At 43.4% G+C, this 16059-nt stretch overlaps 1 protein-coding gene across 2 annotated transcripts in view; it reads right to left on the bottom strand.

The window, feature by feature from the left end:
- The window catches only part of MAPK4 (mitogen-activated protein kinase 4), a 127125-nt gene extending 113360 nt beyond the window's left edge, over positions 1-13765 (bottom strand). The window contains exons 1-2 of one of the 2 annotated variants that reach the window (XM_087819098.1): positions 13648-13765; positions 1872-1922 (exon numbers count right to left, since the gene is read on the bottom strand). The gene's annotated coding sequence lies outside the window, so the exon portion shown is untranslated. The remainder of the gene's footprint in view (positions 1-1871; positions 1923-13647) is intronic. The other variant, XM_087819097.1, reaches the window with a different exon arrangement.
- Positions 13766-16059: the final 2294 nt, after the last annotated feature.

Raw genomic sequence — 16059 nt, 5'->3', positions numbered from 1 at the left:
TTTACAACCATGCTCAGAGGAGCTAGTGCCTTCTAGGACTCTATGGATCCAACAGGGGTTGGTCCAAAAGGTACTTACTTCATGAAACTGCATTCTGCCTCCTCACTAGTGAGTCCTATCCAGGACTGCCACTGTCCCCACACTTTGGGAACTGTTTCCCTCTTTGAAATTTCCTTCTGTTGTTCTTTGGGGTGGCTTCAGGCAAAACTATCTTTCCAGCTCCCTTCTCATCATGTTTGAAAACTGGAAGTGGTGTGGGGGCACCTAGGTGCCCAAGGATAAATTTTGGAATTGGAGGGCTCTCCACTCTCTGCTGAAGAGGGGGACAGCTGGCTCCTTCACCAGATCAGACATGGCTTTCATTTTAAGAAGCTATCAGGTAAGAGAGAAAACGCTATTAATTCCTCATTTCGCGACTTTGATGCTATGCACCTTGATTTGCCCAACAAGTGAGGATAATTTTACTCTGTAACAAAAGTACATGGTTGATATACTGCTCATCTAAAGGATTCCTACTGTCAAGCTTTTTGTAGAAATGCTTTTATAGCCCAGCCGGGCGTGGCTCAGCGGTTGAGCATCGACCTAGGATCCAGGTGATCGGGGTTCGATTCCCGGTCAGGGCACATGCCCGGGTTACAAGCTCAATCAATGACTCTCTCATCATTGATGTTTCTCTCTCTCTCCCTCCCTCTCCTTTCCTCTCTCTGAGATCAATAAAGATATATTTTTTTAAAAAAAAAAGCTTTTATATAGCAAGTTTGCTTTAAAAGAGATACACCTGAAAAATCATTTATTAAAACTTGAGAAAATAAGCTCAATGCCTCTTCTCTTACAGTTGGAGTTTTAATTCAGTATGACCTATATTCTGCCAGCATTGACCATTCATCTAAAGGTTTGATGACCAAGAGAACTGTTCTCTGTAATGATTATTGCCGCAGGAGGAGGGCTGGGCTCTGTGCACCAACTCTAATTCCCTGTGTGATCTTGAACAAGTTATTTGATCTTTGGGTTCCTCATTTATAAAACAAGAGAATAAATACTTGCAAAGATGGTTTTCTTTCAGCTCAAACATCATGTGGTTCTAATTCTCTTGTGGTCAATGACATTAGTCTTGTGGAAATGGCTAAGTTTATTAGTTTGTTTTCCTAAAAATGGATAATTATTTGGGAGAAAGTATCTTGAGTCTCCAATTTCATCAAACAAAGACTAAGCAACTAATATATGCATCATGATGTACTAGACACAGTAAGGATACAAAAAGAAGAGGGACAGCCAATGCTGATAAAATTAATGAGGAAAACAATTACATAGCTAACCATGATTTAAGACACAATGAAATAGATGCTATGGCATGAAACCAGAGAGGAGGCAGCTTAGAGTGTTTTGAAAAGAATGTCCAGAACAAATAGTAAATTTCTTTCTATCAGGATTAAAAGAATCAAACTTGGAATCAAACTTGGGCTCTAGTTCTGGATATCCAGGTAATGACTAATTACGTGCTCCCCACCCCCTGTAAAATGGGAATCACCTAAGACTGACCCAACATATTCGAGAGTGCCACTGGGAGGCTCAAAGAAGACATTGGCATGCTGCATAACTCAAGTTACATAAAACCACGGAAGATATACCCACCGTATGCTAAACATGTGTTCCTGTAGATTTTGATCTGATGATTTATAAAAACCAGAATTCCCGCTGAGGAAGCATCCAGAGGTTAAATTCAGAGTTGCAGGATCTCACATACAGTGGTGTCTTTTCTTTTCCCCCCTCTTCCTAATTTTTCCCCTAATTATTTATTAAATAAAAATATGTGCTTATTTTTTAAATGAAATAGTATAGAAACATATAAAATAAAAAATTATTTCTCTCACCTCAATAACCAGCTGCTTCTTACTTCACCGCTACTAACAATGTCTTGTGCCCTTCCAGAAAAAAAACCAAAACACAAAAAACTTATGATTAACCCATATCATAACTGTATGTGTATGTGCTCCTATATCTGCAACTATATACACCTTCTTTTCTAGGTATCCATTAATGGAGAAGAAAGATCTTATTTCAAATAATCTCAGTTAAAGGTAATATAGTTTTAGATTACTGAAATTTGACATTGCTTTTAGTGGTGATAATTAAATAATAATGCTCTTATTATTTCTTACCAATAGGAAAGGTGGAATGGAAAGTAAGAGGTTATTTAATATATTATGGAAACCAAATCCTGAACTCAGGAATGTAGAGCAAAACACTGTATTGTGTGTTGGTTAAATAAGAGAAAAGTCAACTGTTAAAGGACCGATAAATCTTTGGTTCCAGGGACCTGCTTCTGAATAAATTGAAGAGAGAAGCCAAAGGATTTTTACTGCCTCTTGTTCCATAAATGCATTTCAGGTTCACTTTCAAAGACTGCTCATAAAAAAAGGGGATCTTCAGGATTTACAAATTCAATAACTTTTGAAGAATAAAAGCATGCACAAAAATTTGGAAGCAAGACTTAAACCTTTTAACTAAAATACTCTAATAAATGAAGAGCATTTTCCTGTTGGAACCCCACTCCTCATCATCATTCAGAGACCCCACAAAATAAGGATCTAAGTCTTTTATTTGTCGTTAGTCTCCATTCAGCTCAAGAAAATGGTAAAGTGCAGAAAAATGAACAGTTATTTGAGTCACAACATGCCCAAAACTATTCACCAGACATATTCTCACTCACAGGGCAGAACAATTGTCTCTCTCCTTACTCTGAATGTCCTAAAGTGCTCTCTGTCACTTTGATGGCACAGATTTCACTGGCTTTATTATGTGGCAGATGGGTGGGTGATTAAAGCCCTCTTTGACTCCTATAAGGTGGACATTGGAACCCTATAATAATTGGTCAAAACGTTTTCATTTCCCCTCCTCCAATCCGGAGAGCTCAAAGTAGTTCCCTGTAGTTACTCCACTGTAATATATTTCCCACCTCCTCTTCCTAAGTGCTTTACTGCAATCAACTTCCCTATTCTCCTCTTACAAATGCAATCATATCAGGTTTCTGAACTTTTCTGTCCCTTTTCTTTTCTGTTGAATGTGTTAGGGGCAGAAATAGAATAGTGATGTTAGGGGCAGAAATAAAATAGTGGGGACTAGTTGTGGTTATAAGAAATATTAACCATGCTCTGTTAACCATGATTGTTCTGTTCTTATTAGAGAAAGCACATTCTAACCTGGCTGAGAGCTGTACGCCCTGGGACATGGGAGTTAACCTTGGAATGCGGTCCTGCCCATCTGAGAACTGCCTATCACCATGGGAAGATTAACAGCCTTATTCCCAAAACAATGCAGTCCTAGAGGCACCGCCCTTTGTGACCCCCAGCCCTCATTGCTTATAACCCGTTAGCATTATACCTTGCTTACTTCCCCATGCCTGTAATTCCTACTTTCCCATATAATGTTTGTCCTTCTACCCAATATAAGTAGCTGGCTTATCGGGGGCAGTAGAGCAGATTTTATGTGGATGGATCCTGATGCTCTCCCATGCTGCTGGCATTATTGGAATAAACGCCCATATACAATTCAACCCTGTCTATGCTTAATTGGCTCAAATAGTGACAGGCAGCCCGAATCCATTCATTGTCCATTTTCAAATAAGCTGTAATAATTTACTGTTACAGGACCTAGTAAAAAGTTTGCAGACCTGGTAAAAAATATCACTACCACTACATCCTGAAGGTAATGTGCTGATCTCTATGACAAGTATGGGAATTTGCTCAGCTAACTTTGTCTGAACTCCCTGTGGCTCTCACATGTTCCTGAAAGAGCAGTGTATTATATCTTATTAGCATGTAAAATGGTCCCAAAAAGACTGGGGGAAACTTCAAATTCAAATAAATGGGAAATTTGCCAGTAGAAATATAAAAATGGCCTTGATCTCAAAATAACTATACCTCTTTAGGAAAATCAGCATAAGAACCTAAGTTACTGTTAAAGAATTTTGGCTTATACCTAAAGTGAATCATGCTGGAGAAATTAATTTACTTTGTTTCAGGCTGAAGAGTTTTCAGACATCATGGTCCATAAATTCTTGTGACTGTTTGGGCTTTCTAGTAATCCTGCCTCCAAAAATAATCACATATTCTGGGAGAATAAAAAATTTGCTTCTTCAAAATTAATTAAGTCATCTATCAATTTATCATTTCTTCCAAAAGGATAGGTCACAATCTTAGAACTACCTGAGAGTAGAGGGACGATTTGTGCCTTTAAGGACAGTTATTAAAACCTAACTGGAGGATTTATATTTCTAGCAATAGGTGTACAAAGTTATACATATAGACTTTCTTATGTGTTCAATGTTGTAAAATAAAAATAAAAATAAGCTGGATAAATCATGGAATACACAATAGGCTCTAAAAAGTTGGTGAGGATGCTCCCCTGACCAAAACACAAGTCTTTTCCAGAGGGCGGATCCCTGCTGCCCACATCTTCCTTCACTTTACCAAATGACTACACACTTGAAGGATGAGAGAGAACCTATGGTTCTCTGTGCAGAAAGAAATTTTCTGAGAAGACAGCTCCAAGGTTTCCAGGGAGAAAGGTACCCCAAAATAAAAATAAGAACCCCCTCAAAAAAGTCAATGAAAACTCTGGTAAGGTGGTGAAGGAGAGCTTCCCACCATTCCATGCCCCTTTCCCCACCTCTTCAAACTCAGCAAATACACTTTGCTCATTGTAAATTTATCTGGTTTCATGACAGTTTGGGGAAAACATCTATGAGAGTTGGAGCAAGGTAGGGAGAGTAGACTTGGCTGCTGATCCTGAGAACACATGGATAATAAGCACATACTTTCTAAAAGCTGGAAAGGATCAGAAAGCTTCTTTTGAAACATTAGATTTAAGAAGAACCCCCTGGAAAGACCACCCTGACTCCTGAGCTTGGACATAGTAGTTCAGTCTCCACAAGTGCTAGCCTTGGCCATGGGTGAGAATTTTGCTTTCCATATGAAAATGTTGGGGACAGCATGAGAATCATAACAAACAACAGACAGAAGAAATAGACACACGTATTCCCGATGGGAAAATTACCAGACACAAAATGTGAAACAACTATATTTAATATGTTCAGGAAGATACAAGTTGGGCTTAAAATTTTCAAAACAAGGAAACAGGAACTACAAAAAGTAACATTAAAGATTTGAAAAAGAACTAGAAGTTCTAGAACTGAAATTAAGAATGCAACGGGTGGACTTAACTACAGATTAGATACAGCTGAAGAGACACAGTGTGACTTAGAAGATAGGTCAAAAGAAAGTATCAGAATGTAGCCATAAAAAGGATGGAAAATCCAAAAGAGAGGGTAAGTGAAATCAAAGATACAGTGAGGAAGTTTAAGATAGTAAAATTATCTAACACCACAAAGTTCTCCCAGAAATAGGCAACAGTTAGAAGGAAGATGCTAATATTCCGAAGCCCAGCTCCCTCAAAGATCAATACAACAGAGGAGACAAGCCACTTTAGCTAATATTCAGAGGTAGTATAACAGTTAAAATATCGTGATTTATAAGAAATATGTATTTGGCCATTCAGATGAACAACATATATTTCTCATATGTAATTGGTCTTCATCCATGACCACAATTCCTGGCTCATACCTTCCAAAATCCTTGGAATTTCCTGAGCAGTAAGAGCAGTGGGAGCATCTTTTGTCAAAATATTTAGTCTCTTTTCCTCACTTCCTAAAATTGCTTCAGAGTCAAAAAGGTGAACCGATGTCTTGTTATTCATAACAAGGTCCACTCCACCACAAGTGGGTTTAGTTCATGAAGGTGACTTTTGGAAAGCACCTAAGGATGGGGGCTAGCTAGCTGCAAGAGGAACCAAATATGAATAGAAGGGTGGAACTTTCAGTCCTACTCCCTGATTTCCAGGGAGGCGAGAGGGACTGGAGGTTAAAATCAATCACCAATGGCCAATGAGTTAATTAGTCATGCTTATGTAATGAAGCCTACCTAAAAACCGAAAAGGAGGGGGTTCAAAGAGCTTCCAGGCTGGGGAACCAGGCACTTCCAAATGCCAGGATCCAAACAGAAGTTCCTTTGTTAGGGACTAAGAATTTTGTCATCTGGCTGTTGATTTGTTTCCTTTATTATCCTTTGTCATAAATCAGTGATCTGGTGAGTAAATGGGTTTCCTGAGTTCTGTGAGCCATTCTAGCAAATTAATCGAAACTTCAGAAGAGGTTGCGGGAACCTCTGATTTACAGCCATTTGGCCAGAAGCACAGGTAATAACATGGACTTGTGATTGGCATCTGAAGCAGATGGCCAGCCGTCTCGTGGGACTGAGCCCTTTACCTGTGGAAACTGATGCTATCTCTGGGTAAATAGTACTAGAATTGAGTTGAGTTGTAGGACACCCAGCTGGTGTCCAAGAATCACATTGGAATTCGTGACCAGAACCCTTCTAAAAGTATATGTGACTATGGTGATTTTACCTTTCTCTGCATCACTGTGCTCATGTGTAAATGGATATAGTAAAACATACCCACTTCCCAAACTGCAAAGCACTCAGTGATCACTGTATATTGTCTGATACCAAGGGGTAGTGCTCCCTATCCATCTAAACTTGCTTCAGGAACTGAACAGGCAGCTCCACTACTATGAACAAAAAAAGTTGAGCCTGAAACACAGTACTTGAAATGTTGAAATTCTGGAGCATTAGGGTTGGATGGAACTCTTCATAAAATATCCATGAGAGCAGAGGTTTGTTGTTTTTTCTCTTTAAAAAAATGGGTTTTCTACATGCAGATAATTTAAACAAAAACACACTTAAATAGGAAAATAGATAATTAACAAAAAATCTAAATAGGTAACAATCCTATAGAGAAATGTTTAGCCATATTGGTAACCAAAATGCAAATGAAAGCAACAATGATGTATTTCCCCTTATCAAATAAGTTTTTAAAAATAAAATACCCTAAGCTATGAATGATGTGGTGAAATCATTTCCAGTTTTGGAACCAATTCTACCCACAGGTGAGTAATTTCACTATCTGGGGATGCATACTAAGAAAACAATCCAAATTATAGAAAAAGTGGACACAAAGATGCTCACTGCAATGACACAGCAGTGAGAAATTGGGATGAAACAATGCCCACTGATACCAGAATATTGTCATAAGTTAACAGGCTTCCAAAGTATTGAATCACATAGTCATTAAAAATTATGTTTACAAAGAATTTGTAATAACATGGAAATTGTTTGTCATCATATTAACTGGAAAAAATCAAGATAAAAATTAATATGGTATGATCTAAATTGTGTTTTAAAATGAGCTGAGAAAAAAACTAAAAAAGAAACATAACAAAATATGATTGGGTCAGTCAATCACAGATAGTATTTTTAAATTCCTCTTTCTACTTTTCAGAATAAATATGTATTTCTTTCCCAAATAGAGAAATAGATGTTTTCATTCTAATTATTTGCTATAAAGACAATGTAAAAGAGCATCAAAGGAAGGTTTTTATAAATTTTTATTGAGATATAATTGACACATAACATACTAGTTTCAGGTGTACAACATAATGATTTGATATTTGTATTTACAGGGTGGGGCAAAGGTAGTTTTACGATGGTTCGTATAGAAAATAATACAAGAATAACTTTTGCCCTGGCTGGTATGGCTCAGTTAGTTGAGTGTGTCACCCCATGCACCGAGAGGTCATCAGTTCGATTCCATCAGAGCACATGCCCAGGTTTCAGGCTTGATCTCTGCTAGGGGGCATGCAGGAGGCAGCCGACCAATGTTCTCTGTCATCAATGGCTCTCTTTCTCTCTCCCCCATTCCTCTCTCTCTAAAATTTCCCTCTAAAATCAATAAAAACATACATTTTTTAAAAAGATAACTCTTGTTTCGTGTACTCACAACTGTAAACCTACTTTTGCCCCACCCTGTATTGCAAAATCATCATCAAAATAAGTCTATTTAACAGATGTCACTACACATAGTCACAATTTTTTTTTCTTGAGATGAGAAGTTTTAAGATCTACTCTCTTAGCAACTTTCAAATATACAATATAGTATCATTACCTATAGTCACCATGCTGTGCATGGGAAGTTTTATAAAACAATGTCACTCCACTAATACAACTATTTCCGTTTTCCCATGGCTGTGCACACAAATTTCTGGCATAGATGTAATTGGTTTGAATTAATGATTAGTTCTGTCAGGATTAGATGACCTAGAAATGAGTTCTCGTTTTATCAAATTCTTTTCCTTCCTGGACCTCCCACCAACATGCTCTGGCAGGTAGGAGATGGAAAGGTAACCCAGCAGCACAGTATCAAGGGAATGGGACAAACTCCTGACTCTTAGCCCAGCCTCACCACTCACCTTTGTATAACCTTGGCAAGCCACCACACTTCTCTCAGCCTCGGTTTCCCCATTTATATAGTGAGGCAAGGAGAGCTGCTCACTAATCTCCAAGATCCCTTGCAGGTCTAATCTCTGTGACTGTGTACAGATTTGCCCAAACTCTCCAAACAGATCTTGACTCTTGAAAAGTTTTATAAAAATTAAATTGGTTTAAACACAAATAGAAAATTAGCTGCTTTTAAAAATCCCGCCTATAGCAAATCTTCTTGTAGAGAGTCTTCATTTTTGTTCAGTTTACACATTGACACATTGATAGGTCAGTCTCATGTACAGCCAGGCACATTTAGAAACTAAAACAATAATCATCTCACTTTCTCTTCTTCATTGCAGGTAGGCCCATTTAAATTAAGGGGAAAGACGTGAATGAAGTAAAAGTCTGACAAATAGTTTGTGTTTTTTTTTTTTAAGTTTTATTATTTTAAGTGTTTAAGTACTGGAATTACTTGGCCACCCCCACTCCTACCCCAAAGGTATTTTCTATCTGGCCTATTTCAATGCAAGGGAAAATCTCATCCTAAGCTTGGGTGTTCCAAAATAGAAATTTGAATCAATGAAATCTTATTGGAAACATTTCAAATACCATTATAGTGACCTGAATAAAGAGTTTCATTCACTTTCTGAAGCCATAACTTGGGCACGGAGCCAGCCTCACCTACAGTGTTCATTCGGTTACTTCTATCCACTGGTGGAACTCACAGGTCCCCCAGAAGAACTTGAACTAACCTTGCTCCTCACTTCATCCTACAAAGATGCCGCTGATACTTCCGCTGACCTGGAGTTGCTGAAGATTCACAAGTTCTTACTTTCAATGCCAGATATTCACAGAAGTACAGGCTACCCTGTATTTAACAGTTCTATTTCGATCCATGTCCTCTATTTAAGTCAAGTCTTTGAGAAGCTTCTCTTAGCTCTTGCTAGAAGAAAGTCCCTACTTTCTTCTTCCTACTTTCCCTATCCCTGCAGCCACACATGCCCCATCACTCCTCAAAACCTTTTGGAGAAGCAGCTTTACTTGAAGCTAATAAAAACGGAAAGCTCAGAGCCCCTCTCTTGCACAGGACTCTCCCAGGCCTGGGAAGAGCCCTAGCAACATGTTCATCTGGTCATTTTGTCTTTTTCTTAAAGAGAACCCCTCAAGTTGCACAGCATCCTGTTCCACCAGAAATGGATCCTCCCCTGCCACTTCCCTCACCCACTGCTGACCAACAGCCACTGCCCAAGCAGCAGACTGAGATGACCCTGTGGGTACACTTCTGTTATATAAATCAGCCACATGCTAGGCAAAGAATTTGATATATATTTTTTTGGCCTCAACAGATTGACTTAATATGATGACCAAATTAAAATATGTGGCCTTTAAAAAAAAGAAAAAAGATGTTCATTCTGATTTGGGAAATTATTCATATGGAAATTTCTATACTGTTAATTACACATTTACTAAGTCAACTTTATTAAAAAGAACCAAGTTTCATTACATAAGACCTCTCCCAGAAATCTGGGAATAGTTAGTTATATAGCATAATGCATAATAACCAATACCCCTGAGAACAGTGGTTCTGAATCAGCAGTGATTTTGCTCCCCAAAGGACATTTGGGAATAACTGGACACAGTTTTGGTTGACACAACTTAGGGAAGGGATGTGGGGGTACTGCTAGCATCTAGTGGGTAGAGGTTGGGGATGCTGCTAAACATTCTGCAATGCACAGGACAGCTCCCCATGACAAAGAATTATCCAGCCCACAACATCAGTAGGGTCCATGTTGAGAATCCCTGCCTTAAAATAATGGTCACATATAAGTAAAGACGCTAGGATTCTGTCTGGAAAATGATTAACCTTTAAAGAGTAGGAGCCCAGGTTAACAGGTGGCTCATGCAGAGCTGCTATCTCACATCAACCACCACATCATATTAAAAAGCAATGAAGGCTCCAGACTTTTATAGTTCATGGGACTGCTAGGACCCTTGCCAAGAGAGGTTACATGAGGAGGTGACAGCATAATTTCAGGAGCACCAGGAAGGGCACTTTGCCTCCCCAATTACCTCCAACACCTACTTGTCCATGCTTAAAATCCTCTCCTGGTGGACAAAGCCTTTCATTCCATAATGAGGCCTAAAGTGCAAAGACAGCCCCAAAAAAGAGAACAGTGACCTACATTCATATTCAAGAGGAAGTGACTGATGACAGATTGTTTTTTCCCTGAGTTTTCATATAGAGGAAGGCTCTGAGCAGCTGAAAGTGATGGAGAGGGAGAGAGGACAGGCCCCAACGAGGTAGGGAGAGGGTGGAGAAATGGGCAATACAAGGTTCTGAAATAAATGTCACCTACTCCACAGGGGGTGAGAGAAGTCACAGTCTCATCCTTCAAGGAAGTTAAAATCAAGTTCAGCTCAGGTGAAAAAACTCCAAGGATGCTTGAAAGAATGGTAGGGATGCAGTGCCATCACTTCAGCTAGAACAGAAGACGAGGATCCTTGCCAGCTATGGGGATCACAGTGAACCCCAAACCATACTGGATGAAGGCCCCATCTGATACCTAAAAAAGTCATGGTCTCAGTAAAATGCTCAGGCTGGGCCTCTTTGCTGAATGAATGGCAACTATTCCAGATGAAGTGCTCTAAATATGGTCTGTTTCTTCCTTCACACCTCTGCTTATACCATTTCCCTCAGTTTGGGAGGTAAGTCTTCGTTGTCTTCTTTGCCTAGCTGAATCCAAATCCATCTGTAAGACTAGTTCATGTTTTCTCTGTACATTCCTAATTTTGGCCTCTGTTGTTTTTTTCCTCTCTTCTTATAAGTAAAGGGCCTCCAGGTCATTCATCTAGTGCCTGTCATATTTCCTACATCTTTCAGAATAGGCCAACTTCCAGGAAAGATCTCGGGGGTTTCAAGTCCATAACAAAAATTAATATGTAGTTTTAAAAGAATTTAAAAGGGACATAAGAAATAATTTTGGAAGAAAAAGATGACTGTACCAAGAAGCTAGGATAAAACAGTTACCAGGAGTTGTTGGAGGCCAAGGTAGAAAGATAAACTCACTAGACACGTAGCATGTTCTCATTCACTGATAAAGGAAAAGCCACCATTCCAAGAGGACAGAAATTTTTTTCTGACATTAAATTCTAGGAGAAATTTGCCTGTGGCTTTTCATGTATGCTGCACAGTCATTTTATGTGTTTATCTCAAGAACGCTGTTAGATCCTTTAAGACAAAGAACATGTCTTAGACTATATACCCCTGATAACGGCCTATATATAACATTATCAGTGCTCAAATATTTGCCAATAGACTAGGGACCCACAGTTCTCTTGCCAGTCTGAATATTCCAGTGTGTCTCAGGACCACAAGATTATTAGAGTAATAGAGTCATCAAATTTCTTAGCAGGAAGAACATTCAGACCACTTCATTTTGCCTCTAGGTTCCCAGTCATTCCAACGACGAGATTTTTAAAATACTTTTACCCCAAATGCTGCCACCAGTTTGCAGCAAGGGGCTGGAAGGTCCATGTTGGCCCTGTCATGCTTCTCCCTCTCCCCTCCTAATTTAGTTGATTGTCCTTTGCCAATCTTTCTGTCCCCACCAGATTCTCCGTCCCTTTGAGTGGCAGAGCTTTGCCTTATTAACCTTTGATTCCCTGCAATACTAGCACAGTGCTTTGCACAAAGGAGCTACCTACTTTTTTTCAATGTAAGGAAACTGAATTGGAAAGAGGTCCCAGAATGGGCCTTCCATTCTTCTGCCTTGCTCCCCTCTGACAAGCCCTAGAGCTATAGAGCAGAAGCTCTTCCTACACCACATAAGCAATCCAAAAGGTTAAAATGCAGGTCACTGAAGGAACTGAAGACCCAAGGGTCCAGAAACATAGTCTCTCACCCTCGTCTCCATATGTCCCCCTCCCCAAAAGTACACTGGGCAACCCTTCAGAAAACAACAAAACAAAAATCTGTTCTCAGTAGGTGCTCAGTAAACCTCTATTCAAATCAGGTCATAGCAAAGCTATCCTGAACTCAGTAAGTACTCAATAAGTATCTTTTAAATTGAAAAGTTTGTAACACATCTACTTTGCACACAGGTGCTCAATAAAAACCTTTTAACGTAGGGCTGCTGCTTTGCACATAGTAGGCCCTCTGTAAATGCCTATTAAATCGAATTGCAGCAGACATTCGCTCCTTAGAGAGCCCAGGCAGAGGTGACGTTAATCAAATCCCAGGCACAGACCCATGAATGGAAATGCGCGTCTGGAGCTAGAGCTGGATAGGCGCGTGACAGTGCGCGGTCGCGAGGAACGCCGAGCTCTACCCGAGCCGCGCGCCCCCAGCCTGAGCGCGGCATTGATTTCCATTCGGGATCCTTTCCCCACCCCGGCGGGAAACAGCCGCCGCCTCCAATTATCACTTTGAGGCCGCACTTGGGGCTCCCGCCCCGGCCCCCTCCTGAGGCAACCGCCCACCCAGGCTTCTCCAGGGATCCCGGAGAGTTGCGGGCAGAACAAAAGCAAAAGCCAGCCGCGCTTCCGAGGGCTTTTCAGATGGAGAGCAGCGGGGCAGAGGGAGAGCCGGCCCGGACGGAGCCGCGGTGTACACCCCGACCCCGGGCCGGCGGCCACCCGCCCTCCCCAGCAGGCTGGGGCTGGGAATTGCCCAGCCGGGGGAAGCAGCGGGCCCCTCCCTCCGCACTCTCTCGGGCCCCCGCGCTGGGTCCGCGGAGGGGCGGAGTAGGCGAATCCGTCCGGTGGGGCGTGGGAGGCGCTGCGTTAACCCTGGAGCCAGACGGGAAGGGGGTTGGCGGGGAGGACCGGGCAGACCCCACAGCCGCGATCCAAATCTGAACTCGCAGCGCGAGCAGCCCCTCGGCGCCCCCCAAACGCACCGGGGTGGGGTCCCCTCGCGGCGTCGCGCCCCCATATTCTCCTCCACTAAACACAACCCCCGAGGAGCCCAGCGGCAACCTTCCCATCTAAACGGCCGACCCGGGGACGACACCCGCGCGCGCCCCGCGGAGCGAGGGGTCACGGAGGGCGGCCGGGCGGCCCCGCGGGAGGCACCCGCGGCTCGGAAACTCGCTAGTTTGGTATTTGCTTGGGTTTTGTTTTTTGTGTTGTTGTTTTTTTTAAGGTGAGGTGAGGGTTGCGGAAAGCGAAGAAGTATCGTTTCTCCCCTTCTCCGCGGCTTCTTCGCAGCCGGCGGAACTCCGCGAGGAGCAGGCAGCGGGGAAAGAAGGAAAGCGAAGGGGGAGCGACTTACCCGCAGCAGAGCCCGCGCGAGAGCGCGGCGGCCGGGCAGGAGCGGCGCCTTTGTCTGCGGTCGCGGCGCCGCGCTAGGCCAGGCGGGTCCCAGCCCCCGCGCGCCGCGAGCTCCCGCGGGCGTCCGGACAGCCCCGCTTGTCACTCCGGCGCCGGCTCGAGCCCCAGCCCCGGCCGCCCCGCGCTCGGCCGCAGCCGTGGCTCCGCCCCGAGCCGGGCCCCGCCCCCGGCCCCGGGCCCCCACCTGCTGCAGCGCCGAGCGCGGGGTGCCCGGCCCCGGGCGGCCGCTCTCCCCGTGCGCCCTGCTCCCCCTGCCCACAGCCTCCGGGCCGCTGCGCTGCGCGGTCCCGGGGCGGAGCGCGCGCGGTGCGGACGGGCCTTCCCCGGCCCAGTCCCCTGGGAGTCACCGCACCTGAGGGCGCCCGCGTCTTCCGAGTGGAGCCCGCGTCTCAGGTAGCCTTGCCTTCCTGCCTGGGCGCATGATCTCTAGAGACCTCTGTCACTTTAGGAGCCCCTGCTCACTCCTGCCCAGGAAGGAAACCCCTTCGGACACGGCCCGGGAGGGAGCGGGGACAGAAACGGGGTCCTCCTCAGCCCAGGACGAAACCCGGCCTCCCTTCCTGGCCAGCACCACGCTGCTGCAGCGGCCAGGGGCGGGGTGCTCGGGGAAGGAGCTGGCGGGGACCGGGTAGGGGACGGCGCGGGTGGGCCCGAGGCAGGGACGGGCGGAGGGCCGCGCGGGTGCGGAACGCACGTGCCTGGGCTGTGAATCTGCGCTTATTTGCACAGCGTCTTGGGTCTGTGAAGCTGCTCTTGGGAACAATGTGGGAACCAACACTTTGGAAGTCAGAGAAAAGGAAAGCAGAAGCCACCAGCCCCGAAACACTGGTAATACCTGGTGTTTAGGGGACGCCTTCCAGCACAGCCAAAGTGCTCCACACCGATTAGGTGCGTGCGCCCCAGTGGAATGGTTGAGGAGCCGCTTTTCTAGGCAGCGAAAAGTACGATAACCTAAATATTGTATAATGAGGTCATTAGTGGGTTTCGCTGCCTGTGAGCCCTACTTTCTCCCAACTCCCAAAACATTCAGAGAGAGAACCTCGCTTTGATGCTTCATACGGTCTGCTGTGTAGGATGGATTTTTCTGCTCCACCCACTGTGACCACCACCACCACCACCAACGCCACCACCTCCAGGGCCCAGTACAATTCCAGGTACATATTAGGTGCTCAATAACTGTTGAAAAAAATAACCTGTGAATCCCATTTTGTGCTAACCATAACGTGGGCAAAAATATAAAAATTTTAAATTGTGCGATTATATGCATCAAGTGGGTAAAACACTGATGGCCGTAGGAAGGGCAATAAGTGTTAGCTGTAATTATTCTGTAGATATAATTGCTAAAAAATCATATTATGTAGGTAGTACGTTAAAGATTACATGCTAAGTTAGAGCCAGTTATCTGAACCTTCACTGACCTAAAAGAGTAGGTAAGGATAAGGCCAGAGTGGGTGACAAGCAAAGGTGTGTACGTCCATGACTAAGGGTTCCAATGTGTCTTCCCCAAAGAGAACATTTTAACATTCTGCTTCTTTAATTTTTATTACAAATAAGTATTATCAATTCTGTGTTGATTTATTCATTTTTATAACATCTTGTCTAAGAAGGAAGAATAAGAGGTCCCTAGGATGCTCATTTTATCCTAAAAAAAGCCAGACAGTCAAATGTCCCACCACATTAAGCCCACCAAGGTGAGGGCCTGGTGGCTCGAATGGAAGACGTCAGGAAAGCTCTTATTTCCCTCCTGGGTGTTTTAGATCAGTGTCTTGGGTCTGAAGCTGCTCTTGGGAACAATGTGCTTGTCCATGTGAGGTAATTTATCTCTTCCATTTGGCAACTGGGAAAATGTAATTTTCTCCAGGAGATGAGCATGAGTGAATGGCTCATGCATAGTGAATGGCCATCCTCTAAATTGCGGGACAAGGCTGTGAAATATGCATTTTAATATTGGAGTCCATTACAGCACAATGCCAGGGCAATGAACAGGCACCCTCCATCACCTGTGTATCGCATGGGGCTGGTCTCCTGTGGATGTGATGTTCCTATCAGGAAACAAACAAGCTATTTCTTATTTTTACCCCAAGGGAAGATTCCTAAAGAAACAGCTGGCCTAGGTAGGAGTCAGTCAGCAGAAAATAACCACACAGGGCCCAGGGGTTGGGAAGGTCACTAGGTCACATTTTAGGACTTCTTTTCTTCTGGGGGGAAAAAAGTGTACCAGCATTTCCCCACTACCTATGACTAGATATCACAAGCCAGGCTAAGGATGCCAACATCTGTGGTGGTCCTGGAAGACACAAGGGCAGGGAGTTGCTGTATTGAGCAGGCAAGTGCCATGCCTGCCTTGCTTAGG

This window comes from Miniopterus natalensis, chromosome 7, assembly GCF_054644295.1.
Source record: "Miniopterus natalensis isolate mMinNat1 chromosome 7, mMinNat1.hap1, whole genome shotgun sequence".
In the NCBI taxonomy this organism is placed as follows: domain Eukaryota; kingdom Metazoa; phylum Chordata; class Mammalia; order Chiroptera; family Miniopteridae; genus Miniopterus; species Miniopterus natalensis.
The sequence above is the reverse complement of the archived record's forward strand: the minus strand, read 5'-3'. Positions and strand labels throughout refer to the sequence as shown.